Source organism: Peromyscus californicus, unplaced genomic scaffold (genome assembly GCF_007827085.1).
Source record: "Peromyscus californicus insignis strain IS unplaced genomic scaffold, ASM782708v3 Scaffold_14__1_contigs__length_90479793_seg_2, whole genome shotgun sequence".
Classification (NCBI taxonomy): Eukaryota; Metazoa; Chordata; class Mammalia; order Rodentia; family Cricetidae; genus Peromyscus; species Peromyscus californicus.
In genome coordinates, this window is record NW_026294436.1 from 23,506,033 (window position 1) to 23,532,863 (window position 26,831).

Below are 26,831 nucleotides of genomic sequence, written 5' to 3' on the forward strand. Positions count from 1 at the left end.
GTCTCTGGACATTAAACTGTCCAAATGGTATTTATATCTGTGGCTGCCCTGCAAGATCATTTACCCCTGCAGAGCCCTTTAAAAGTAGTTAATGACAGAGGCGACATGACTTGGCCCTTATGAATGATCGCAGAAGTTCGACCCAGGCTGTCATGGTTTATGGAGGAAGGCAGTTTGTCCATACCCGGCGTCCACTGCAGCAGGTAATTTGAAATGAAACGAGACAGTTTCTACAAGCAGATTGATTTGGGAACCTTGCCTGTTCTTCCCTTTGACCCTTGACAAGTTGACACTACAAAGATTGTGACTTTAAAAAATGATTGGGTGCAAATACATTTAGGTAGATGATTTACTGTGTGCCGAGGCAAGGACAGTGGCTGGAGTGATGTTGTGAGGGAGACGTCTGCAAACCTCAACAGCTCAGCCTTTATGTTTCTCTACCGTATTAATTATCCCACCAGGTAAATCTGCTGATAACCCTACAACAGGCACTGTATATTCTTGGCAAGAGACCAGGGAGCCGAATTCCTGGTGAGAGACTGGGCATCCAATTTCAAGATTAAGAGACGTGGTGTTCCTAGTAACCTTTACTGATATTGCAGGTTCTGCTTGCCATCTTGGTGGGAACTGACAGCATGCATGTGAAGGCAGGGCCACCATTTTATCTTGTGGATTCTGTTTCTCTTCCTCCCTCCCTCCCTCCCTCCCTCCCTCCCTCCCTCCCTCCCTCCCTCTCTCTCTCTCTCTCTTTCTTTCTTTCTTCCTTTCCTTTATAGCATACAGAGGAGGAAATACTAAATAATGATTAAAATAATGATAAGCTTGATTTATAAATATATATATTATTATTATTAAGGATTTGCTAGGGATAACTGAAAGAAAACCCCACTCTGAATTGACACATTTTGGGGGCTGGAGAGGTGGCTCAGCGGCTAAGAACACTATTTTCCTCGAGTGGACCCAAGCTTGGTGTCCAGCACCCACATCACGTGACTCACAGCTGTCTGTAACTCCAGCTCCAGGAGACCTGATTCTGAACAAGCACTGTATGTCTGAGCTGCATCCCCAACTCTACGTTTATGTTTTCTTATCAAATCTGCTCAATAAGTGAACACATTTTATCCATATTGGCTCTGGTTAGTCATTCTTCTTAGAAGCAAAGCTTTGTCTTGATCTATCTATCTATCTATCTATCTATCTATCTATCTATCTATATATATATATAAATATGTATGTATATATATGTATGAATTATATTTGAGATGGGGTCTTTCTATGTATTTCTGGTTGTCTTGGAGCTTGATATATAGACCAGGCTGGCCTCGAACTTATGGAGATCCTCTGAGTGATGGGCTATGATCTATCAAAGTAATTTAAAAATGAAGTATTGTCTAAAAACAGGCACCAGAAAGAGCCTTTTAAAAATGTTATTGCTGCCGGGCGGTGGTGGCGCACGCCTTTAATCCCAGCACTCGGGAGGCAGAGCCAGGCGGATCTCTGTGAGTTCGAGGCCAGCCTGGACTACCAAGTGAGTCCCAGGAAAGGCGCAAAGCTACACAGAGAAACCCTGTCTCGAAAAACCAAAAAAAAAAAAAAAAAAAAAAAAAAAAAAATGTTATTGCCAGCCAGATGGTAGTGGCATATGCCTTTAATCCCAGCACTCAGGAGGCAAAGACAGGCTGATCTTTGTGAATTTGAGGCCAGCCTGGTCTACAGAACGAGATCCAGGAAAGGTACCAAAACTACACAGAGAAACTCTGTCTTGAAAAACCAAAAAAAAAAAAAAAAAAAAAAAAAAAAAAAAAAAGAAAAAAATGTTATTGCCAGTCAGGTGGTGGTGGTGCACGCCTTTAATCCCAGCACTCGGGAGGCAGAGGCAGGCAGATTTCTGTGAGTTTGAGGCCAACCTGGTCTACAGAACTAGTTCCAGAATAGCCTGGGCTTGCACAGAGAAACCCAGGCTCAAAAAACAGAAAACAAAACAAAAATGTTATTGCCATGTGTGGTAGCACACACCTTTAAATCTTGCAGAGGCAGGTAGATCTCTGCCAGTTCAAGTCCAGCCTGGTCTACACGGCAAATTCCAGGCCATCCAAGGCTACACAGTGAGACCCTCCCCTCAAAAGAAATTATCTCCATCCACGATTATACAATGTTTATGGCTAGATTATGTTCGTTTTCTTGTTTAGCGACAGGGTCTAGTAAGGCAGGCTGGCCTTGAGCTCCCAGATGCTTACTTAGTGCTGGGATCACGGGCTGTGCTGCCATGCCCGCTGGCTGCATATTCTCAATAAACTTCATGACGGAGAATTGCCGATGGGGTCGTGTTTAGCTTTGGGCTGAGGCGCTACATGTCTCCACACTGGCTAGAGAAAATATCCATACTGCAAGAATGATAAAACTTGGGCTGGTCTCCGAAGCTTTGTTTCTTTCTCTTCTACCGACTCTGTTTGAAATATAAATTGAAGATGCCGTTAAAAAAAAATGGGACAAATTCCCCATTGGTCTCCGTTTAAATTATTTACTGCCCCCTTGGAGCAGTATCTTCATTGAACTATGTTAAAAGTATTTTGCTGAAATGTTTCTTTATGTTGTCCATCGGGTTTAATAGACGTGCCATTTAATAAGCTCTCTACCTGTAAGGATAGACTATTTGACCTCTCTGCCCTGCTACCGCTAGACATAGTATAAGATTGCTTTGTGAAATAAAGCTGTCGGTAACATCAACAAAATAAAAAATGATCGTATTCCAATACTCTCTGCTGAGTACTATGACAGCGCTGAAATATGGAATAAAATTGAAAGTAGATTAGTTTTGGGTCTTAAGTCATGTTTTGACAAGAAATAAGAGAGGAGAACATATCTTTGAACTTTTAGTTTTAAAGTTTTTAATGAAAATATTTATCATTTTGTAAGCTTCCTTCTTTTTTTTATCACATCTAGGCTGTATAACCTTAAAACAATCCGTTCTCTGATTGTGAGGGACATAAATACTGCTCTATCTTTATATTAAATATCATAAAGGAGACACTCACAGGGCACAGTGGTTTGACACTTGTAAGTTAAGGAGTGTCATGCTAATAAAAAGCTTATTGAAGAGGCTGGGAAATCAGTCGTTAATAAGCTACATATTTTCAGGGTATGTAAAGCATGTAAATACTGCAGACAAGCAGGCTGCTTTTGCTGTATTTTTTAACTCACCTTCTGGAATGGTTTGAATCTGAAGAGGAAGAATAAATATGTCAGAGTGGGGGAAGTCTTGCTGGCGATTGCTTCCAACCTAAAGGAATTTCAGAACTGCCGAGACATGCAGATTGTGAAATGTCTTTCACTTCTTTGGTTACATATTAATCAGATGAAATCATGAGGGGTGAGTGGTGTGGACGGCTGGCTGAGAGGGCTAGCTGAGTAGATAGCACTCCCCCCACCCCCGCCCGCTATCCTCACCACCACCCCCGCCTCCCCCCCCCCCGCCCCCCCCCCCCCCCCCCCCCCGCCCCCAGGCAGCTGCAAACATCCTGGGCCACCAAATTCAAGGTTGTGGCTTTCTTGAAGGTACAGTGCCTCCCTCCGCTTTTTTTTCCTATGCAGACGGTTCACAGAGAGCTAGCTAAGCAGTACATCTCACTGTGGGCTCCTCCGTCCTTATTCTTTCACAGATTGCGGGGTGGCCCCTGCCCTCCTCATTGTGACCCCTGGAGGCAAGGCTGGACACGAGCATCATCCGCTGTAGCCCCTCAGATGGACATCTCTGCTGATGTTCCCTTCCTAAGTGTGAATCACATGTTAACATGAGACGAAGATGGGCCAGACTCCTACTGTTTTTAGTCATGAGAAGGGTGAGTCTGTGTGTTTGTGTTTTGGTATTTATTTATTTATTTATTTATTTATTTATTTATTTATTTATTTAAAATAGTACTTCTGGGCCGGGCGGTGGTGGCACACGCCTTTAATCCCAGCACTCGGGAGGCAGAGCCAGGCGGATCTCTGTGAGTTCAAGGCTAGCCTGGGCTACAGAGTGAGTTCCAGAATAGGCTCCAAAACTACACAGAGAAACCCTGTCTCGAAAAAACCAAAAAAAAAAAAAAAAAAAAAATAGTACTTCTGTTTGAGTCAGATTATTGCTTTATCTCTGAGCTACATCCCTTACTTATTTTAAAAGATAAATTTTACTATTTTTACTCACGTGTCTGTGTCAGTGTGGGGGTACGTGCGTGGGAGTGTAGGTGCCCTCAGAGGTTAGAAGGTGTGAAACACTAGGGAACTTGAGTTACACAGGCTTGTGAGCTGCCCAGTGAGAGGGCTGGGAACCGAACTTAGGTCCTCTGCAACAGCTTCCAACTGCTCAGCCATCTCTCTAGCGCCTTTATTTGATTTACTTATAGGTGGAATCTCACTGTGTAGCCCAGCCTGGCTTTGTAGTTGCGGTTGGCATTGAACTCCTGATCTCTCTGCCTCTACCTTCCAAGTGCTCATAGAAGGGGTATGGATGCACTACCACGTCAGGCCTTAGCTCAAGGCTTTCAGGAGAAGTGTTTATAAGGTCTCAAACAATCTTTCCTTAGGTATTTTATAGCTGTTCCAAAGGAGAAAAATTTTAAAAATGCAGATAGATAGGAGCGATAGTTATTTCCTGGTAGTTGAAGTGTATGCCAAAAGTGTGGAGTCCTGTAACGGAGCCCCTTAATTTGTTCCATTACATGGCTTTAACCTTGACTTTGCTAAAGAGTATCTTTGAACAGGGCAGTGAATTACTGTGGTCATTAGGCTGGTGTAGTTTGTCACCCTTGATGGCGGCTTGGCTCCTGAACACAGAAGGCTGTCCGGTCACTATATAGTTGTCAGTGATCCAGACCAAATTTACATGCATGTTTTAGGCAGATGTCAGACTCCAGAAGGTCCTGAGCATATGTAGCGGGAGGGTCAAAGCGGGGGACAGCATACCCAATAAACATGTCTTTGGCCCAAAGACAAGCTAGGAAAGGAGGTCGCGATGTAAGAGCAGAAAAAGACAGCAAAACTGAGAAGGGAGATAAATTCTAGCATTCTAGAAGATAACAGGGGAGAGAAATGTTGGCAGAGAAGTAGCAAGGATTCTAACAGGGACAGAGATTTGGGAAACAGTCCACTCCGGAGAGCTATACAATGAAGCAGAGCGGGATAGAGGACACTCTGTCAGCCTGGGGCTTCTGGGTCGGGCTTGCTGGCGATGACTGTGGCAGATGTGACCCACGTCAGTGCCAGAGTCTAATCTGTAATATGGACCATGGCTGAGGCTGCGCTTGTTCAGCCAAACAACCCACGGGAGGGGCTTGACTGAGCGGCTGCCTGCTGGGCCTGGCTGCCTCCCTTTCTATCCTCTCCATTTCGAAACAAGGATGCTACCTTCCCTTCAGACCTGGCGAATCTGATGAGGTCCATTCCATCCTTATGAAAGGAATTTCTAGAAGCTTCTGATTGTCGATAAACAAAACTTCTGATTCAAATTTTAGTTGCTCTGGTCACATGTTTGAAGAACCTTGATGAAGAACCTTGATTTATTTATTATTTACTAGGGATCAAATCCAGGGCCTTGTACATGCCGGACTGGGGCTGGAGTGATGGCTCAGCAGTTAAGAGCATGTCCTGCATTTGCTAAAGACCTGAGTTCAACTCCCAGCATCTGTGGAGGGTGGCTCACAACCATTTGAAAACTCAGCTCCAGGGGGATCCAACACTTTGGCCTCTCTCTAGAGACACCTGCACTCACATGTACATACAAAGACAGACAGGAACACACATAATTTAAAAAATAAATAAACATATTGTTTTGAAAATTTCTTTCAGTAGCCCCTATTGTTTGTTCTGCAAAAGCAAATATCTGTACAAATGGTATTAATGATGATAGCTAATAAAAGCAATACTATGGTTGGACTGTTCTATGAAGTGATATCATAGTGGCACATATATTTTATTTATTTATGTTTATTATGTTCCAGGTACATTCAATGTGTCTTTATATACATCAACTCATTTAAATGTAGTAAGTAGTCACTGTAAGATATATGATTACCTTTATCTTATAGTTAAAGAAACTTAAGTACAGACAGTTATAAAATGTGTCTGGTCATTCAGGAAGAACTGGGATTCAAAACCAAGAAGTCTCAGCCTAGAGTGGTGGCACATGCCTTTAGTCCTAGCAGGTGGCTCTCTGAGTTTGAGGTCAGCCTGGTCTATATAGCAAGTTCTAGGGTGGTCAGGGCTATATAAAGAGAGCGTCTGTCTCACCCCAACAGCAACAACAACAAATCAAAAACAAAAACCCAGGAAGTCTGGTGTCAGAGTCTATGATTCTTTTTTATTGCTGTATTTTCAAGACAGGTTTTCTCTGTGTAGCCCTGGCTGTCCTGGAACTCGCTCAGTAGGTCAAACTGACCTCGAACTCATGAGATCCGCCTGTCTCTGCCTCCAGAGTGCTGGGATTAAAGGCATGTGCCACCAAGCCTGGCCTCCCTGATTCTAATAAAACCTGGCACAAAGCACTGTTTTGTAATTCATTCATTTCTTTCTTTTGGTTTTTCGAGACAGGGTTTCTCTGTGTAGTTTTGGTGCCTGTGCTGGATCTCGCTCTGTAGACCAGGCTGGCCACTCACAAAGATCCACCTGGCTCTGAATCCCAAGTGCTAGGATTAAAGGCGTGAGCCACCACCGCCGGGCAATTCATTCATTTAATTCACTCACTCAACCAACCAATTAACCAACAACCAACCAGCAAACCACCCACCCACCAACCAAACAGCTCACCAATGTATTTGTTTGGTCTCTACTGCAATCTAGGGTAGCTACTCTGCAAGATGGGAACTAGGGTAGGGATTAGAAAGAGATGGTACCTTCATGCATTTTACAGATAACCGAGGGAAGCAGGGATTCGTGAAATACTAACAGAAGTAATTGTAACATTGCAATGTAAGACAGAGGTAGCAGGTGCTGTAAGACGCTCACAATAAGGAACTTGACCTAGCAAGGGTCCTGGAGAAAATCTTGAATTGGATCTGAAAGTTGAAGTTCACCACCAAACACAAGCTGAGCCAGTTCTTCCAAGTTCCTGGGACAGGGAACTCAGAGATCAATTAGGTCAGCGAGAGCCTAGTGCTGGAGGAGGTCAAGCCGCACAGGCAGACCCTTGTGGGCTGTGGAACTGGGTTCAAGGTTCATCTCAAGACCAGCGGAAAGCATTGGGAGTGTTTGCCGCAGGGAGAGGCCACTGTTTCCTGTTTCCTCCTCGCTCCTCTTGCTACAGCAAGAGGATGGATTTGAAAGGGGTCTGGGGTGGGTGTGGGGAGCGAGGCGTGGGGCCACTGCAGTGCTCAGGTACAATCTACGGTAGAGCTCAAAGCAGAGTATGGTTGTGGATGGGGCGGCGGCGGCGGCGGCGGCGGCGGCGGCGGTGGTGTTGTGGATAGATTCAAGAGATTATTGGGAGGCAAAATTGACAAAACATGGATGAATTAAAGAGAGGGCAGTTGCTCCATAGTCCGTGAGCTTTTGGAGGAAGAAAAAAGAAAGAAAGAAAAAGAAAAGAAAAGAAAAAAAGCACCTTCCTTTTTAAGGAAGATGCTGTCTGCAATGATGGGGACCCTGGGTAAGACCAGGGTGGGTCTGCCCTGGACACGTTGAGTTTGGAGATGACATTGCCGTTTTAATGTTGCAAAGAATAAAGTCAAAATGTAAATCTCTTTACCTGGACTTTTACAAGGATTGAAAAGTAAGAAGAGCTAGAAGTGGGCATGCTCAGTACCCACTGTCCTCTCGTGAAACTGGGTTTTACAGGAGGGCGCTCATTTATTCCTCGTCCGCTATCGCTTTATGTCTGGGAAGAAGCACACTTAAAGCCATCGTTCGGAACATCACCTTTACTAAAGAGAGCAGCGCTCCGCCATCGGTATAATTGTCCCGACACTGTGTCCGTGCAGACCGACTTGTGTAAGCCTTCATTAATTCTTTGTATAATTAATGCATAAAATGCAGAGTTTCTGGTAATGGAAAAGCAAACTCAAGCGTCACGCTGGTAATATCAATAACATGCATTTGTAATTACATACTGTAGGTAACTGTGGAAGCTACATTTTATTACGTTAATAAAACGTAAAACCTCCTGAAGCAACCCAGAAGTGGGCAGCAGCCCGGCTGTTAGAGCTGGCTGCTTCATCTGTCTGTCAGGAGTCTGCAAGTACTATTAGCTGGCAGGGACACCCACAGTGTACAGGGAATCTTTGTCCCCCACAAGAGGATGATATTTATATTTCTCTTTTTAAAAAAATAATACAAATTCACCGTACAAATTAATGGGCTGCATTGTGACTTTTCGATGTTGTATCATGTTCTTTGGTTATATTTCATTTCCATTACCCATTCTTTTTGCTTATTTGTTTGTTTTTGGTGTAGCTTTGGCTATTGTGGAACTCACTCTGTAGACCAGGCTGGCCTTGAATTCACAGTAATCCACCTTCCTCTGTCTTCCAAATGCTGGAATTAAAGGCTTGTGCCACCGCCACCACTGCCACCACCGCCACCACCACCGCCACCACCGCTAGCTTCCATCACCCATTCTTTTTTCTTTTTTCTTTTTTTTGGTTTTTCGAGACAGGGTTTCTCTGTGTAGCTTTGCACCTTTCCTGGAACTCACTTTGGAGACCAGGCTGGCCCATTCTTTTTTTTAAAATGTATCTTATGTGCATTGGTATGAAAGTGTCAAACCCCCTGGAACTGGAGTTACAGACAGTTGTGAGCTGCCATGTGGGTGCTGGTGCGAAGGCAATACAGACTCCATCTTAGGGCAGGGCCACCATCTTAGACCACCTGCTGTACTCAGTTCCAGGAAGGACCTCAGGAATGTGCCATGACAACTCGAACAGATACAGGGCAGTATGTTCCTGCAGACATTCTGTCTGCGGTTTATGGCCCTTGAAGCTGTCTAGATAATCCTGCTGAACAGCCCAGATAATCCTGCCCAGCAAGTTATGGTTCCCCGCCAAAAAGTCTAACCCAATGGTTTCAAATGTGGTTTCACGCCCAAAGTCTAGACCAATAGTTTCTAAAAACCACCTTGCCCCATATCCCTTCTACCCAATCCCAAATTGTCAAAGCATGTAATTCCCAGTTTGCGGTTCTTCCCTATAAAAACTCTCTACTCCCGGGCCTGCACATTTCCCTGCATCTGCTGTACCATAGCCCAGGTTCGAACCTGACAATAAAAAGACCCTTATGTGCTTGCCTCAGAAACCAGCTCCTTGGTGGACTTTGGGGGTCTCTCAAAACAGGTACAATGGGAATTGAATCCGGGTCCTTTGGAAGAAGGACCAGTGCTCTTAACCACTGAGCCATCTCTCCAGCCTTACCTTTACCCATTCTTAATCTTCCTACCACCTCTACCTGGCTCTGTTCTTTCTCCAATCCTATTCTCATATAGGTATATGTGTGTGTGTGTGTGTGTGTGTGTGTGTGTGTGTGTGTGTGTGTGTGTGTATGTAAATACACATGTTGGAGTGAGAAAGAATTTCAATGCAGGATTTTTTAAAATCTTGAAGAATGACATGATTTTTTAATAGATTTTCTATATTTTTGCATATGAGGGAAAACAGGTGGAATATATCATCGGGAATTCACTTTCTTTCCGGGAACATAATGATCTCAGCTCCCACCCATTTTCCTGCAAATGATATAATTTCATCCTTCTTTGTGGCCGAATTAAACTCCACTGCGTATGTGCCTAGTATCCTTTTTCTGTTCATTTGTGATGGGCAGCCGGGTAATTGTGTAGCTATGCTACTGTGAATAGGGTTGCCATAAACATGGCATGTCAGCTACCTCTGTGCTGTGTGACTTAGATTTCTTTACACTCTTAGACTGTATAGGCTCCCTGGATCATGCACTACTCCGTCTTTCTTCCCCTTTTCAAGGAACGCCCATATTGGTTTCCAGAGTAGCTGGGCCAAGGTACATTCCCACCACAATTGTGTATGAGCCCCTCTTTCCTGGTTAATATCTGTTGTGACTTGCTTTCTTGAATGGCATGTGGTAGAATCTCCATTTTTTTTTTTTTTTTTAAATTTCCTTTTTAGACAGGCTCTTGCTCTGGTCAGAACCCATTCTACAGCCCAGGTAGGCCTTGACCATGAGCCCACTCTACCTTCATTAACTGAGTGGCTGATTACAAATCCCCCCCCCCCCCCCAGACAAGGTTTCTCTGTGTAGTTTTGGTGCCTGTCCTGGATCTTGCTCTGTGGACCAGGCTGGCCTCGAACTCACTGAGATCTGCCTGGCTCTGCCTCCCGAGTGCTGGGATTAAAGGCGTGCGTCATCACTGCCCGGCTGATTACACATTTGTACCACTCACTTGACATAATCTGCCCATTTATTGAAATTTTTTGTGCGTTTATTTTTCTTTACATAGTCTAGTTATCAACTCCTTGTCGAGTAAACAGCTGGCAACATTTTTCTCCCGTTCTGTAGCTTATCTCTTTCCTCTGGTAACGGTTTCTGTTGGTATGCATAATCATTTTAATTTCATGTAATCTCATTTGCCAATTCTTTTCATTATTTCCTGGGTGGCGGGAGTCCCATTCAGGAAGTCCGTTATTATTCCGAATGATACGTCTTGTCCATGATGAACTGTTGTATGGCAATAGAATTACATGCCATTATGAATGAGAGTCACAATGGCAAGAGTAGAGCTAAATAGAGACAAGAGCACTTATGCAAACGGAGAGACCAGCTACTGTCACTGTATGTTCCTTCTGAAGCATGCACTGGCTATTAGGGGACTCATAGGAGAGCGCTAACTTATTCGTTTAAAGATTGATTTTTACTGTTCCTGTATGTGTGAGTGTTTGCATACATGTATGTGCACCATGTGTGTGTGCTTGGTGACCATGGAGGCAGAAAAAGGCTTAGATCCTGTGGAACTGAGTTAGAGGTGGTTGTGAGCCACCCAACATGGGCGCTAGGAACTGAGTCAGGGTCCTCCGGAAGAGCAGCCAGTGCTCTTAACTGCTGAGCCATCTCTCCAGCCCTACAGAGCGCTAATTGCATGAAGGAAGACGTGAGACGTGGGTAGGGTTGCCAGTGTTGCTAGGCTAATTAATATCTTGGTTATGTTGGCAGCTGAAAGGACAAGTGTGCTGGATGGACTAGACCAATCTATCCTTTAGGTGTCTGTCACTCACTCTATGAAGGAGGAAGCCAGGAGGCTTATTTGAGGCAGTCTTCAGATGCTCTAAGGACTCTGAGCAGGTCTCTTTTTCTAGACAGGATGTGGGGGGAAATAGCTTTGACTGGGATGGAGTAGAGAAGTCTCCAAAGATGGAGATCGCTGGAGTACATTCAAAACCTCTTAGAGGCTGGGGGTGTGACTTGGTGGTGCGGTGCTTGCCCAGCACTTCCAAGGAAGGGTTTCATCTCTAGCCCTGGGGAAAGCAATGTCAGAGGCAGGTGACGGCTCTGTGTAACAGTCACAGAGACAAAGAAGGAACACATGACATGTGCTTTTGCACCTGCTCCTGTCTTGTGGTGGTCCAGAATCCAGTGGAGAGTGTCAATAGCATCTTGTTTCTGATGGGAACACCACCCAGAAGGCCCACGGAGCGATTTCCATTCTATTACCCCACAAATGCAACTGTTTCAACTGTTCATGGCTGTAAGACAAGGTTAGAATGTTTTGTTTTGTTTCTTCCTTCCAGTAGTTAACTACCAGCTTTGAAGCAAAAATAAAAATTATTTAAAGTAAAAAAAGAAAAAAATTTCCCCAAATAATCTTGCATTCAAATTATTGTCCCAGAATGTATGATTTCTTTTATTTGTACATTTTTTTTTTTTTTTTTGCCACAGCATAAAAATGAGGTTGCTTTGCTTAGGTATATGGATGGACTTTGGGCTGTCCAAATTTGTCTACAAAAACTATATTGTGGGGGCTGGAGAGATGACTCAGAGGTTAAGAGCACTGGCTGCTCTTCCAGAGGTCCTGAGTTCAATTCCCAGCAACCACATGGTGGCTCACAGCCATCTGTAATGAGATCTGATGCCCTCTACTGGCGTGCAGGCATACATGCAGGCAGAATACTGTATGCATAAGTAAATATATCAATCTTTTAAAAAAATACATGCACACATATATATGTTTTATACACACACACACACACACACACACACACACACACACACACACACACAATATTGTGGGGTTTGGAGAGGTGGCTCAGTGGTTAAGAGTACCTTGTTCTTGCAGAAGACCAGAGTTTCATTCCCAGCACCCACATGTCACCCGACAACCGTTCATAACTCCAGTTCTAGGGGACCCACCACTCTCTTCTGACCTCTGAGAGCACCAGGCATACACGTGGTGCACAGACATTCATGTGAGCAAAACACTCATGGACATAAACTAAATTAAATAAATCTTAAAAAAGATTTTATTAAAAATATATTGTGCGTGTTTTTTCCCCTGAAGACAGGTCCAGGCTTTTGCAATATCCTTTGAAGGGCCTGTGAGCTCCCTTCCCCCAAACCTAAGAAGCATTTATGGACCAGAATATAAATAGGCTATGAATACAAATAGAGCGCTTTCTTCCCTCCCTGTGTATTTCCTCATCTGGCCAACAGGTGGCAGCATAGACACCAGCCTTCCACTCCCCCCCTCATCTCCTACCCCGCCCCCCGCTTGTCTTGACCTCAAATAAATTTGACCCGTAAAATGTAATGTTAGGATCCCATTAGCAACCTAGCCGTGGCTTGGATAGACTGTGGACAAAGTGTCTCATCAAGCTGCCCCCCAGGTCTCTGCTGAAGAGTACAGCGGGATGAAACGGCAGTCACGAAGGTGGAGAGACCGTGTTTGATAGGTTTCGGTTAGGGAGAGAAAAAGCACACAGCTGGCCGACTCAAAGGTCCGCACCGACTGTCAAACCCAAGAGACTCCCCGGAGCTGCAGCTAGTGCTTTACAACCGAGCCTCATAGTTTAAACACTGTCTGCAGTGAATGATTTTAAGAACTTTCTTATTCACGAGAGCAAAACCATTTCTTGGAACCAACAGCCGAAAGAGCTCTTGCACTCCCGAGAGACTGAGCAGAACAGAAAAAGAGGAAGCTGGCTTGCGCTTGTGCCTCCGAGGATTTTCAATTTTGACAATTAAGTATCACTTTCCGTTTCTGTGAACTCACAAGAACCCTGGGGGTGGCTCTCTGTTATGAAGTCTTAACCCTGTGTACACTGGGCATTTTTCTCTTTCAACCTAACTAGCTAGTTCAAATATCAGCATTTTAGGCAGAAGGTTCTGGGTCTTCATATGGCTGAAGATGATGCCATTTCTCAGGATTAACTTATTTGTTTACTGGTGTATGCTTGCTTTGTGGTGACCATAATTCTTAGAGATGGAATTAAGCTTTTTTTACGTTTTAATGAGTCCAAGGTCGAATCTCAGCAGGAGAAGCAGTTGGCGGGTTTGATGAAGTCTATCATGCTTATCACTTCCTTTCCTCTGAAAAGCTGCCATAAAATTCTGTTATTGGGGAACAAGGAGCAAATAGATGAGCCCTCACTGTTGCAGGCTCTTCTGTGTGGGAGAAGATGATGGATAGACAGGACCTAGTGACAGCTGGCAACTGTCCACAGGAGGGATGCAAATGTCGTGGGTAGAACAGAATTTGAAAACTGTTTGCCCGCCTGTTTGGGTTCATTTTTCACAGTCCGGTTCAAACTGGGAGGCTCCCTTGAAATGTAAAAGAACCTCCAGGCAAAACCGGGAGCCAGGAATTTGCATCTGAGTCCAGCTTCTCTCAGATAATAATTACTGTTAGAGGGACCTCAGTGGATCAGTCAGCCACCAATCAATTAGTATTTATGGAAATGTGGTTTTTGTCTAGTCTTCCGTTACGTGTCGTGAGCAACAGGAGACAAATTGAACCCTAACCCCCCGGTTGTGTTCCTGTTGTCTTGGGGGCCTTGCAGTGTGGGGCAGGGTAGAAAGGGAGCCACACGGAGCCCCGTGTAGGCAGAGAGTCAAAGGCGATTGTTTGATGATTATTTATTTATTTATCTATATTTATCTATCGGAAGCACTGGGGATTGAACCCAGGACCTCAGACATCGTAGGCAAGCGCTCTACCACTGAGCTACATCCTCAGTGCTTTTTTTTTTTTTTTTTTTCCTTTTACAAAATTTGAGACGAGGTTTCACTAAATCCCCCAGGCTGGCCTTGAACTTGGCCATCCTCCTGTCTCAGCTTCCACCAGGCCTCACTGGTTAGAAGGTGTTTTAATGTGAGCCTTGTGACTCAGGTACAATCCCTCTCCTTCACCCAGTCTCCTCCTCCTATGAGTCCTGGCACTTGACAGAGAGTGCCTTTGTAAAATGCTTTCGTTGGATAACAGTTCCAGTTTGAAAGCCCCTAGGCTACTATTTTGTTCTCAGGGGTGAGATTTGTGTGTGTGTGTGTGTGTGTGTGTGTGTGTGTGTGTGTGTGTGTGGTGTGTATGTGCATTTTCCTGTGAGCTCTGACACAGAGGGCCTGATAGGTCTGGCCCGGGGTGGGTGGCCTTGGGTCCTGACCACTTCATAGGGCTACCCCTGGGGGACCATTTGAAAAGCTCCAGGTGTGTGAGGGAAAGGAGAGACTGACTCAGTGGAAGCGGAATGAGCCACACTTTGGGTTTAGTTTTTCCATGAAGGAGAGGGTTATTTTTGGAGCCTTTCTTATCCAGGGTTCTTACATGTTGCCCCTGGGCATGGTTACTTAAGGCAAAAAAGCAAAACAAAACAAAAAACAACCCCACCCCCACTCAGATCTCCCTACAGGACTTACAAAATTCACAAATAGCATTTCAGGTCTGCGTCTCGTCAGGTGTGGTGCAGGCTGTGACCCTAACACTGAGAAGCCTGAGGAAGGTGACTTGTCCCTGAGTTTGAGGCCAGCCTCGGCTACTTGGTCAATTCTAGGACAGACTTGCCCATCAACTTCTTTAAAATTTCATTTATACTGTATTTTGTTCTCGTGGATTTTCTTTTTTTAAGGCAGGATTCCGCCTCTACCTCCCAAGTGCTCGGGTCACAGGAGTGCACACCACGCCTGCCTCTTCTCGGGTGTTGCCGCATAGATCAGACATTACTGTTACTCTACCTGTTAGACGGCCCGAATCACTGCTTCCCAAAGCACAGTCCTGAAGACATAAGCTTCACAGCACATTCATACACACTTTTGGAGAAGGGTTCCCCGTGTAAATGAATGTGTTCTGGGTTAAGGCCACGTTCACTGGTGTCTCTTGTTTTGAGATAGGGTGTCCTGTAGTTCAGGCTGACCCATATCGGAAGATGACCTTGAACTTCTGATCTCCCGCCCCATCGCTCCAGTGCAGGGATTACAGACATGCACCACTACTCCAGGTTTATGCAGTGCTGGAGATTCCACCAACTGAGTCACAGCCCAGCCCTCTGTAGCATGAATCTTTTTTTTTTTTTTATTTTGCAATACAATTCAGTTCTACATATCAGCCACGGATTCCCTTGTTCTCCCCTCTCCTGTCCCCCTCACCTTCCCCCCAAGCCCCCCCCCCCCATTCCCATCTCCTCCAGGGCAAAGCCTTTGTAGCATGAATCTTAAAAGGTCTTATTAATAAAAATCAAACCTGAAGCCAGGTATTGGGGTGAATGCTGGAAGATCAGAGAAGCAGAACAAGCCATAGCTTCCTCACCTTGCCAATTCCTAAACTGATCCTATTTCCTCATACTGGAAGCCTCTGTGTCCTCATCCAGAATCAATCTCAAGTGAACTACTGCTCAAAAGCCTAAAAGCTTAACCAGGCAAATGCTTCTACTTTCTGGTCTTCACGCCTTATATACCTTTCTGCTATCTGTCATCATTCCCTGGGATTAAAGGCTCACTTCCTGGGATTAAAGGCGTGAGTCACCATGCTTGGCTGTTTCCAATGTGGCCTTGAACACACAGAGATCCAGAGGGATCTCTACCTCTGGAATGCTAGAATTAAAGGCGTGTCCTACCACTGTCTATCCTCTATGTTTAATATTGTGGCTGTTTTGTTCTGTGACCCCAGATAAGTTTATTAGTGTGCACAACATTTCAGGGAACACAATACCACCACAACCCTCAGAAGGCTTCTTGATAGGAAGCCTATGAGGTCTGAAGCCCAGGAAAAAAAAATTGTGTGTGGCTCTAAAATGCCTTGTAGGACATAGGAAATACCTGCTTATGAATTCATTTATGTTTAAAAAGACCATCACAAAAGAAAACAGGAACTGCCAGGCATGGTGACACACACCTTTAATCCCAGCACTCGGGAGGCAGAGCCAGGTGGATCTCTGTGAGTTCGAGGCCAGCCTGGTCTACAGAGTGAGTTCCAGGACAGCCAGGGCTGTCACACAGAGAAACCCTGTCTCAAAAAGCCAAAATAGAAAAAAGAAAAAAAAGAAAAGAAAAGAAAGAAAAAGACAGAAACCAAACAAGAACCTTGAAGGTTCTTGACATAATGTATCATTTTGAAATTAAAAAAAAGTGAATTAATTAATTTATACTCGTTTCTTTTGCTGTGGGGTCTCATGAAGGGGAAACTGGCCTTGACCCTTGATCTTCCTGCCTCCACCTCCTAATATGTGTGTCGTCACACCTGATTCCTTTTGTTATTTTTAAAATGTGTTTTATACTTATTTAGTTATTGAGAAAGAGGGTGTGTGTGTGTGTGTGTGTGTGTGTGTGTGTGTGTGTGTGTGTGAGCCCCATGCACCACAGGGCCAATGTTCAGGACTGGAGACAACTTGTTGAAGCTGGCTCACAGGAAATGAACTCAGAGCTCACAGGAAATGAACTCAGATCATCAGGCTTAGCCCCAAGCTCCCTTAGTGACTGAGCCATCTTGCCATCCTGCGTTGTATTTTTTTTATGTCACCAAAAAGTAATCTCAGACGGAGAAAGGCATCAGGCAGGTGTAAGACAGTGAATGAACACCTTGTAAGAAGTGAGTTTTACAGAATTTGAACAGTATCCTTAGGACAACAGGTGTGAAATTATACAGGAGTGTCTCTGATAATACATATTTTGGGGCACAACGTGAAATATACATCTTATTAAGATTCATGTTTTGGGACCGGGGCGGTGGTGGCGCACGCCTTTAATCCCAGAACTCGGGAGACAGAGCCAGGTGGATCTCTGTGAGTTCGAGGCCAGCCTGGTCTACAGAGCGAGATCCAGGATAGGCACCAAAACAACACAGAGAAACCCTGTCTCTAAAAAAAGACCCCAAGGTTCATGTTTTTGCAATGTCTAAAACAGGCCGGGTTCAGCTTGGGCCTTTTATGTATAATTTAAGAACGGAAGCTGTAACAACAAGATGTGTGCAGGGCGAATTTATCTTCTGAATGGAGGAACTGGGTCATCGGCAGGCAGTTGTATCTGACGGGAATCCCTCCCTGTAGGTCCTCACACAGTGAGCCGCAGCGCTGGTCCAGCTTTAGCAGAGCGGCTGAGGCTCCGCAGGATCGCAGTGGAAGGATGCGAGGATGAGAACTGGGAGCGTCCTTTCCAGCAGCTGAGACGCCGGGTGCAGCATTCCCTCCACTGTGACAGCAAGACTGGCCGCGGTCTGTCTTTAGCTTGCGGCGCTGTGGCTCCAGCAGTGGGAATGGGAGGCTAACAAGCTTCCCCGAGACCACCAGGAGTAATTGCATCACCGAGACACGGTGTGATTTTTGCCTCTCCACGGGATCCAGGCGTGTGGTCCGACAGCTCCCAGGGGTATCAGGCTAGACCCGAGGTTCTGGGAATGACCTTGGCGCCTCTCAGCAAGGCCACCTGAAACGGAAAAGGGAGGAGGGTTCGCTTGATGGGTTTCCAGAAGAGGAGGACCAGACTCGGACTTTCTTTAGAGAGAGGGGAGCCTGGGGAACAGGCTGGGTTACCAAGGACAGCCCTCTGGGCGGGTAATAAAAGGCGCCCCAGCTGCGTGCAAACGGGTTTGCAGAGCAGACGCGATTCTTTAATGCAGGAGCGGGGTTCACTGCGGTTGGTTAGCTGGGGCTGCCCCCCCAGGGGGGAGCCCACTGTATCCAATAATCCCCACGGATATGCGTGGCGACCCGGGATGCCTCCCCCATCACCGGCTCCGCGGCCAGGTTCCTTCGAACACTGGGGCTCCGACCTCCGGTGATTGAGGAGGTTTTAGAGGAAGGAAGAGCAAACCCGCTGAGGCCTCCTCGGATCCCGCTCACCCGGGAAATGACGCTCTGGATTTTGAGAAAACAATCGAAGATGTTAATTAGCCGCCAGGGCCCACTGGGCACTTGTAAATAGGAACTGGAGCCTGGATGTAAAGTCTGGAAGGCTAGGACTTCGTCGTTTGCTTACAAAACACAGTCGTGTCACTTTTTAATATCAAAGAATTCCTTTAAAAAGCGGGAGGCAGAGGCGGGTGGATCTCTGAGTTCGAGACTAGCTTGGTCTACTGTGCGAGTTCCAGGACAGCAAGTACACAGAAAAACCCTGTCTCAAAAAGCAAAAACGAAGTGGAAGAATAGCCAAGAGGAGAAAAGAACCCCACCCCCATTCCATTGTTTCTATTCTTTCCTTTTGTCCCCGTCCCCCCCCACCCTTTTTGAGACAGGGTCTCACTATGTAGCCTTTGCTGTCCTAGAACTCACTATGTTAGACCAGGCTGGCCTTGAACTCACAGAAATCCCCTTGTCTTTGCCTCCCTAGTGCTGGGATTAAAAGTGTGTGCCACATGCCCCGATCCCCAAAGATGTGTACCTCGAAATGATATTTTAAAAAGGAATAAGGGTAGTCCAGAGGAGGGGGGGGCGGGGAGGGGGAAGTGGTGCCATTTAGACTAAAGAGGGCGGAACCGCAGCCAGTAGCCATCATTGATCTCAGGTGGGTCTTGTCCCGGGTTCTGGTTGCTTTGCATTAACAAAGCGTTTGCACCCCCTGGTGAGTGGCTGGCGTCCTGGATCCAGGTGAGGGCCTGCTCTCCTGTTAGCTGGCTGGCTAGCTGCGGAGAGCGCCTTTCCGATCCTCTGTGTGGATGCTGGGTCTCTCACACCACACTGCCGGGGGTCGGGTGGTACACCTGCGAGCCCGTGAGAACCGGAAGCATCAGCAGCCCTGGAAAACAGCCTTCCTTCCGGAGCTGCGTGACTCTGACCAGGTATTTTAAACGTTAGTCTTTTTTTTTTTTTTTTTTTTTTTTTTCAGAGCTGAGGACTGAACCCAGGGCCTTGCTAGGCAAGCTCTCTACCACTGAGCTAAACCCCCAACCCTCCCTGCCCTTTTTTTTTTTTGGTTTTTCGAGACAAGGTTTCTCTGTGTAAACCCTGGCTGTCCTGGATCTCGCTCTGTAGATCGGGCTGGCCTCGAACTCAGAGATCCGACTGCCTCTGCATCCCCAGTAGTCTGTATTCTTAACTCAGCTCTGGAGTCTTCTGTGAGGGGAAAGCCGCTTAGGAAGCCAGGCTGCTGCACCCGCAAGGCTCATGGATGCTCACAGTGAGGACAGTATTGACTCTCAGGAGTTGGTGTCTTAGCCCAACACCCAGCCACCGTTGTCAAAAACCTTATCCAAATGCGGAAGGAGGAGGTAGGAGTTGAGGTTGGATCCGGAAAAGCAGCTAGCGGGACTCAAAAACCGGAGTTCTGCCCAGCTGGCTGCATGATCCTGGATAAGTCAATCATCTGTGCCTCAGTTTCCTCGTGTTTAAAATAGACTATAATAGGGCTGTGTCAACACAAAACATAGGGCTCACCTCAAAGGGAATAAGAGATGGTTTGTTCTGAGTAGGAAGCCAGAGGGCATGGATTTAGGTCGCCCCTAATGCTGTGTTCCAGAGTGGTGGTAATGGCTTCATGAAGCTTTTATAGGAACAGTTGGTGTCTGTGAAAACTCCCCTAAGGTGGGTTACAGCGAAGTTGGGGGGATCTCTGTCACAGGCTTGGATGCTAACTGAGGCTCTCTATATTCTCAGCTTGTGACTTGGGGGAAGTTAGCCTGGCGGTCTTTTAATACATCCCAAAAGGCTTCACAAGTCAGGCATAAAGGATGTCACGTCAAACACCGAGGTGGGCAGTAGATGACTACTCAAGAGTCTAAAGACAGCTCAAGGTCATTTGGCTCTGGAATCTGCATCATTCCAACTCTCCACAAGCACACAGTCCTAATCAGGCAATCAGTGTTTTAGAGCCTTTAGCATGTGCGGCGTTCTCCTGAGAATGTGAGTTCACAGTTTGGAGTGTTGTTAGTGCAGAGCCGTTGTTGTCTGGGGTGGGCTGTAGTAGCATTCTGGTAGTCCAGAAGCCAGAGCTGAGGCCGGAGGATCACCTGAGCCCAGGAGTCATGTTGTCTGTGGAGATGGAGCACCCCTTCTTCTCTTGTTTGAGACAAAGTCTTGTAGATGAATTTCTAAGCGGTTTTATTAAATGAAAAAAACATGGAGCCAAATATAGGGGTGAAAGCCTTAGAGAGATCAGGGAAATAGAGAAAGCCACCAGCCAACCTTACCTCACCAACTGCAGCTTCCAAATGCCAGCCACTCCCTGTCTACCCACGCCTTTATTGCCTTGCTGTTCTGCCCTCTCATTGGCTATCTTAGCCCAGCTACCTCACTTCCTTGTCACTGTCTGTCTGTACAGACCTCCAGGTCTCTATGGTTGGTACGGGGATTAAAGGCGTGTATCACCACACTTGGCTCTGTTCCCTAGTGTGGCCTTGAACACACAGAGACCCTGCCTGCTAAGGGATAGAATTAAGGGCGTGTGCTGCCTGACTTTGTTTACTTAAAATGGCTGGTCTTTTCCCCTTGATGTCCAGGCAAGCTTTATTTATCAGAGCACAAATAAAATATCACCACTATGATTAAAAAATCTCACTCTGCAGCCCAGTCTACCTTTAACTCGGGGTGATGTTTCAGCCGAGGCGGAGGACCTAAGGGAACCGTGTGGTCCCAAGGGCTGGTGGGAGTGGGGAGCTTCCAGTAGGGTTGCTGATAAAGGTTAAGAGGCAGAGAGTTGAGGCCAGCTGTTGAGGGTGGAGGATGCAGTTCTCCAACCCTGTAGGAATGGGGTGCCTCTCAGAGTTCTTCCCTATTGCTGGGAGGGCATCGGGTTTGGGCCAAGGGATGGGGAGGGGACACAGTGGGTGGAGATGGGAATTTTCATTGCTCTGGGAAGCCTTGTGCCCGGGGAACCGAATTTTACCACAGGAATCAAGGTAGAAATTGTGTCTCGGTTCTACCATGGACTCACAAAGTTTTTAATCCAGCAAGCATGTCCTCATATGAATGTCTTTTAGTTTGCAAGGCATCCCAGCATGCCATGGGGTGATTGACGTGGCTGCCGACACTGTCTTAGTGGCTTATATAGCTGTGGAAAAATTCATTGCATAGTGCCAATGGTCATCAAGCAGCAGGCCAGATACCAGAGAGGCCTCCAGAGCTCTGTTGGGAAGAGTCCCCTGCTGCCCGGGGAGATCCCCTGGAGGGTCCTGCTTTGTTCCACGTGGCCAGGTACCATGTGAGCTGCAACGTGAAAGGTAATTTCTCTTCCCTGCGTAGCTTGTATTTTATCTTCTTAGGGGTATAGATTTTAAAAGACACATCAAAGGTGACTCTTCTAGTGCAGTCACAGGCAATAAGTTCTGCTCCTGAGGCGAAGACATACTTATTTTACATCTGTTGTTAATGTTAATTCTTTATTTTATTGTGATTTTGTAGTGCTGGAGACTGAGTCCAGGGCCTTAGGCATGCTGGACGCGTACTCTATCTCAGAGTTACATCCCTAGCCCTCAGTGTTAATTCTTTCTTTTTTTTTCCTTCTTTTGAGATGAGAGTCTTGCTGTGTAGACTAGGCTAGCCTCAACCACACCCAGCTCTACCTTCCCCTGTGTCCTGAGTGCTGGGATTAAAGCTACTTAAGCCTTAAAAAAAACCCTAAAACCCTCTTCTGACCCGTGTAAAGTGGCCCAGGAGCCCTGTATCCAGGGCTGTGTCGACCCTTACAACTGAACACAAAAAGGCTGTGGGACGGGGAAATGACTACAGAGATTCTTTATTATTTTTCTCTTATCGAAAATGGATTTTTCTAGATGGGCGTGACAGTGCATGCTTTTGATCCCAGCCCTTAGTATGCAGAGGCAGGTGGATATCTGAGTTCAAGGCCAGCCTGGTCTACACAGTGAGTTCCAGGACAGCCAAGGCTACACAGAGAAACCCTATCTCAGAAAAAAAAAAGTGTATTTTTTTTCTTACACAATATGTTCTGATTCTGATTTCCCCGCCTCCACTTCTCTCAGGTCCCCCACACCTCCTCTCCCATCTGGATCCAGCCCCTTCCTGTCTCTTTTTAGAAAACAAACAGGTTGCCTGGCAGTGGTGGCGCACACCTTTAATCCCTGCACTTGGGCAGCAGAGGCAGGCAAATTTCTGTGAGTTCGAGGCTAGCCTGATCTACAGAGCAAGTTCCAGGACAGCCAGGGCTGTTACACAGAGAAACCCTGTCTCAAAAACAAACAAACAAACAAACAAACAAAACAAACAAAACAAAACAAAAAACAATAAGAAAATAAGTAAGTAAATAAATAAAATTAATAAAATAATTTTAGAACATCATTCGTTTTTATTGGAAACTAGTTGTTTTGCTCCAAAGTGTGTAAAAAAAAAAATCTAAACAAGATTCGGCCTGAATATGTATCTGTGACCTAAAATTCTGCACTAGCTGCCCTTCCAGAGGACCCAGGTTCAATTCCAGCACCCACACAGCAGCTCACAACTGCCTGTAACTCCACTTCCAGGCAAGCTGGTGCCCTCTTCTGGCCCTCACAGGTACTGCATATGCACAGTACACAGACATACTTGCAGGCAAAACACTCACATAAAATAACTTTTTTGTCTTTTTTTAAAGACAGGATCTCTTCACGTAGCTCTGGATGTTCTGGAACTCACTCTGTAGACCAGACTGGGCTCAAACTCAGAGACCTGCCTGCCTCTGCCTCTGGAGTGCTGGGATTAAAGGTGTGTACCACCATGCCCTGCTCATAAAATAAATCTTTCTAAAAATGCAGAATAGCAATATTGAAAAGTCACATGCCCCGCCAGTCATATTCCAGAGGGATGCTGAGTTCAGGTGACTATCATAAGATAGGCTGCCTCTGGTGGGCTAAACCTGGAACTTACTTCTCTCTGGGGATTTAGAGGTGTTTATCTCGTTCAGCGCCTTTTCCTGCTTCTGATATTCATGTTCTGCTCTTCTCCCTGCGGAACCCACACGGGCTTTCCCACTTGTGACTCAGGAGATTCAACTGAATGTGATGCCAGAACTGGGTGATCCGTGGTGGATCATGTGGTGTAGGCCTGGGTCAGTCAGCACATTGTATTCCTGAGACCACGTTCTAAGAACCACTTGCATTAAAACACTATCGTCTTTCGGCAGAAAGGAGTTTCTGTGGGACTGCTTCTGGGACAATTGCATTAGCCATCATGCAGGGTGTTCTTTGCAGGCAACAATTACGGAGCATCCTTTGTGCCCATGCACCACACACTGTAATAGACATCGGAATCAGCCCTGTCATACAGCTAACATGACAGCAAAAAAACCAGACTTTCCAGAGAGTCCTGCAGGTGAAATGCAGAGAGCCCCACTGTTCTTAAGTGACTGGACCTTTTCCGAGGGAATACCATCTCGTCTTGCTTTTAGAGGCAAGGTGGACAGGCAGAGGTCGGCCAGGAGCAGGGGGCTTGAGGGGCAGATGAGCTCACGGGAAGCAGAATGCATGGTGGTTGAGGAGATAATCTCTGATCTGTAGAGGAATGAGAGGGGCCGAGTCTGGTTGGAGGTGAGAAGTTGGCTGAGAACTGAGGCTAGTGAGTCAGGACGTTCAGGGACAGGTGCCATTGAGCATCCTTAAGTCCTTAATCTTTCTGCCAGGGGCACTAGGAAGCCATTGAAGACTTTGAAGCCAAGAACGAAACTTGGAAATGGTCAGATGGGTGTGGAAAACCTGCACCAGTGGAGTAGAGCGTGGATTGCAGAGGTCAAGAGTAAAGAGGAGTAGGAGCTGGTGAGATGGCTCTGAGGGTAAAACACGGGCTGCCAAACCCGAGGACCTGAGTTCGATCCCCAGAACCCATGTTAAAAAAGCTGGATGCAGCCGGGCAGTGGCGGTGCACACCTTTAGTCTCAGCACTCGGGAGGCAGATGCAGGCAGATCTCTTGAGTTCAAGGCCAGCCTGGTCTACAGAGTGAGTTCCAAGACAGCCGCAGCTGCTATACAGATAAACCCTGTCTCAACAAACAAAGCAAAACAAAAAGCTGGATGCAGTGGTGCACACCCATCAGCCCAGCACTCCTACAGAGAAAAGGGGGATGACACATAGGAGAACTGTCCAGAAGCTCACAGGTCAGCCTGTCTAATGCAGCATGGTGGAAGGGGGAAGGTGTGAATCAGCTCCTACAAACGGTCCTCTGACCTGCACCTGCGCACAAGCAGATCAGTTTTTATAAGCAAGAGTATAGAGGAGGCTAGGCAGTAACCGCTGAAGCCCAGGGGACATGGGAAGAGGACGGGCACACTGGTATCAGAAGGAGCTTAGATCCAGGACGCACCACATCTCATTGATTTTTGAAATACAGACCAGTTTCGTGTTTCCGTCTGGTGATACTTTTCATTATTGAGGCAGATAAGTGGCTGGCGTGTGTCACAGCCCGTAGCCTCCTAGGTCAGATGACGTGTTGTTTAGGAGATAGAAGCTGTTGAACTTGGTGCCATGTAGTTCAAGGGACTGGGCATGAAGCTCCCGAGCAGCAGGATTGTGGGTTCCAGCAGGGAAGAGACCCTGCAGGAGCAGCTCTGGTCTCTGTTTCATGTGGCAAAGTCCAAACTGGAGCACTGATTAGTTAATGTGTGCCGGGAGCTGAGCTGCCCATTTTAAAGATGTTGGAGTGGGGTGTCTAGTGTCCCCTCCCCTGCCATAGTCTTTTATGTAGCTCTGACTGGCTTGGAACTTGTTATGTAGACCAGGCTGGTGTTGAAGCCACAGAGGTCTGCCTGCCTCTGTTTCTGCCTGCTGGGATTAAAAACATGTTCTAGCACATCTAGTGTTTTGTTTTTTTCCAAACAGGATATTACCGTGTTCTCAGGCTAGTCCTAATCTGGAGATCCTCCTGGTTTAGAGTGCTGGGATTGCCAACATGGGCCAAGTTTATGACGTCCAAGCTTTAGTTATATCATTGGAAGGTTTTTTAAAATTCGTTTTAATAGCTACTGTTTTATCAGTTTTTGATATACTGATTTTGTGTAGATGAACCCCCTTTCCGCTTGATATCTCCATCCACACAGCTCTCCCTGTGAGGGGATATTAGTTAACACCACTACTTCGTTCTCTGGTGTTTGAAATCAATAACCTTAGTTTTTGTATGGCAATATATGACGATATCAAGTATTTTGTTACATTAGTGTCTTTCTGGCTCAACCACTCTGGGATGTTCTACCTTTCTCTGCCTTGTGGAAAGTTCCTGGTGTGTCTAAGGGACAAGAAGTCACATAGGTAAATACTGAGATTTTGTTCTTTTGTGAAAACTTTTTTTTTTTTGAGACAGGGTCTATATAGTCTTAGCTGTTTTAGAGCTTGTTGTGTAGACCAGACTGGCCTCGAACTCACAGAGATCCTCCTTCCTCTGCCTCCTGAGGGCTGGGATTAAAGGTGTGTACTTCCTCAACTGGCTGGGGAAAGTTTTTAAGTCAAGAGTGACTGGCCTATGGGTAGTAGCTCTTAGTGGCCTGAGTGTGGGGGTCTAGAAATCCTAAAGGCCCCATCCTAGACTTGCTATGGCAAGATGCACTTCTCTGCCACATGCTGAGGGCTGAGGGTTTGTGTCCCCACAGTCTACATGTGGAAGCCCTAATCCTCACTGTGAATGGGACGTCCTGGTCTTTAGGTGGTAATTCTGGCATGAGAGTTGAGCCTTCATGAATGAGATGACATCCCAAGAACAGACTGGAGAAGTGCCATTCTCCCTGCATTGAGGGAATACAGCAAGAAATGAGCATCTGCAAACCAGGAAGAGAGGCCTTGTCATGAGCCCTGCCATGATGGCCCTGCTCTCAGGCATCAAAGATTTTGTCACTTAAACCACTAACATTAAACGTCAAACATTATTATTATTATTATTATTATTGTTATTATTACTGGAGATTGAACATAGAGCCTTGAACATGGCAGGCAAACACTGCTCTTTCAGGGTTGAGATCAAAGTCAGGATCTTGGACATACTAAGTGCTCCTCGGTTCTTATGACATAGGGTCTGGCTATATTCCTCATGGTGGTCTTGAACTCATGATTCTCCTGCCCCAGCCTCCACTGTCCTGGCATCACAGGTATGTGCCATCACACCTGACTAGTTTTAATTATACAAGGAACCTGGCTTTTATTTTCGGTGGATTTTCAGGATAGTGTGCTTATGTGTTTATAACTCTAGCATGAGATATAAGCAAAAATCTTTTTTTTTTTCCTTTTTTTTTGGTGGTGATGGGATGAAATTAGGGCCTAGAGCACACCATCTAAGTGTGTGACCACTGAGCTGCCCATCCGGCCCCTGAATTTACTTATTTATTATTTGTTTTGAAACAGGGTCACACAAGGTTGACCTCAAACTTAAACTATTTTGCACTGGGTGGTGGTGGTTGGTGCATGTCTTTAATCCCAGCATTCAGGAGGCAGAGGCAGGTGGATCTCTGTGAGTGTGAGGCCAGCCTGGTCTACAGAGTGAGTTCCAGGACAGGCTCCGAAGTCCAAAGCTACACAGAGAAA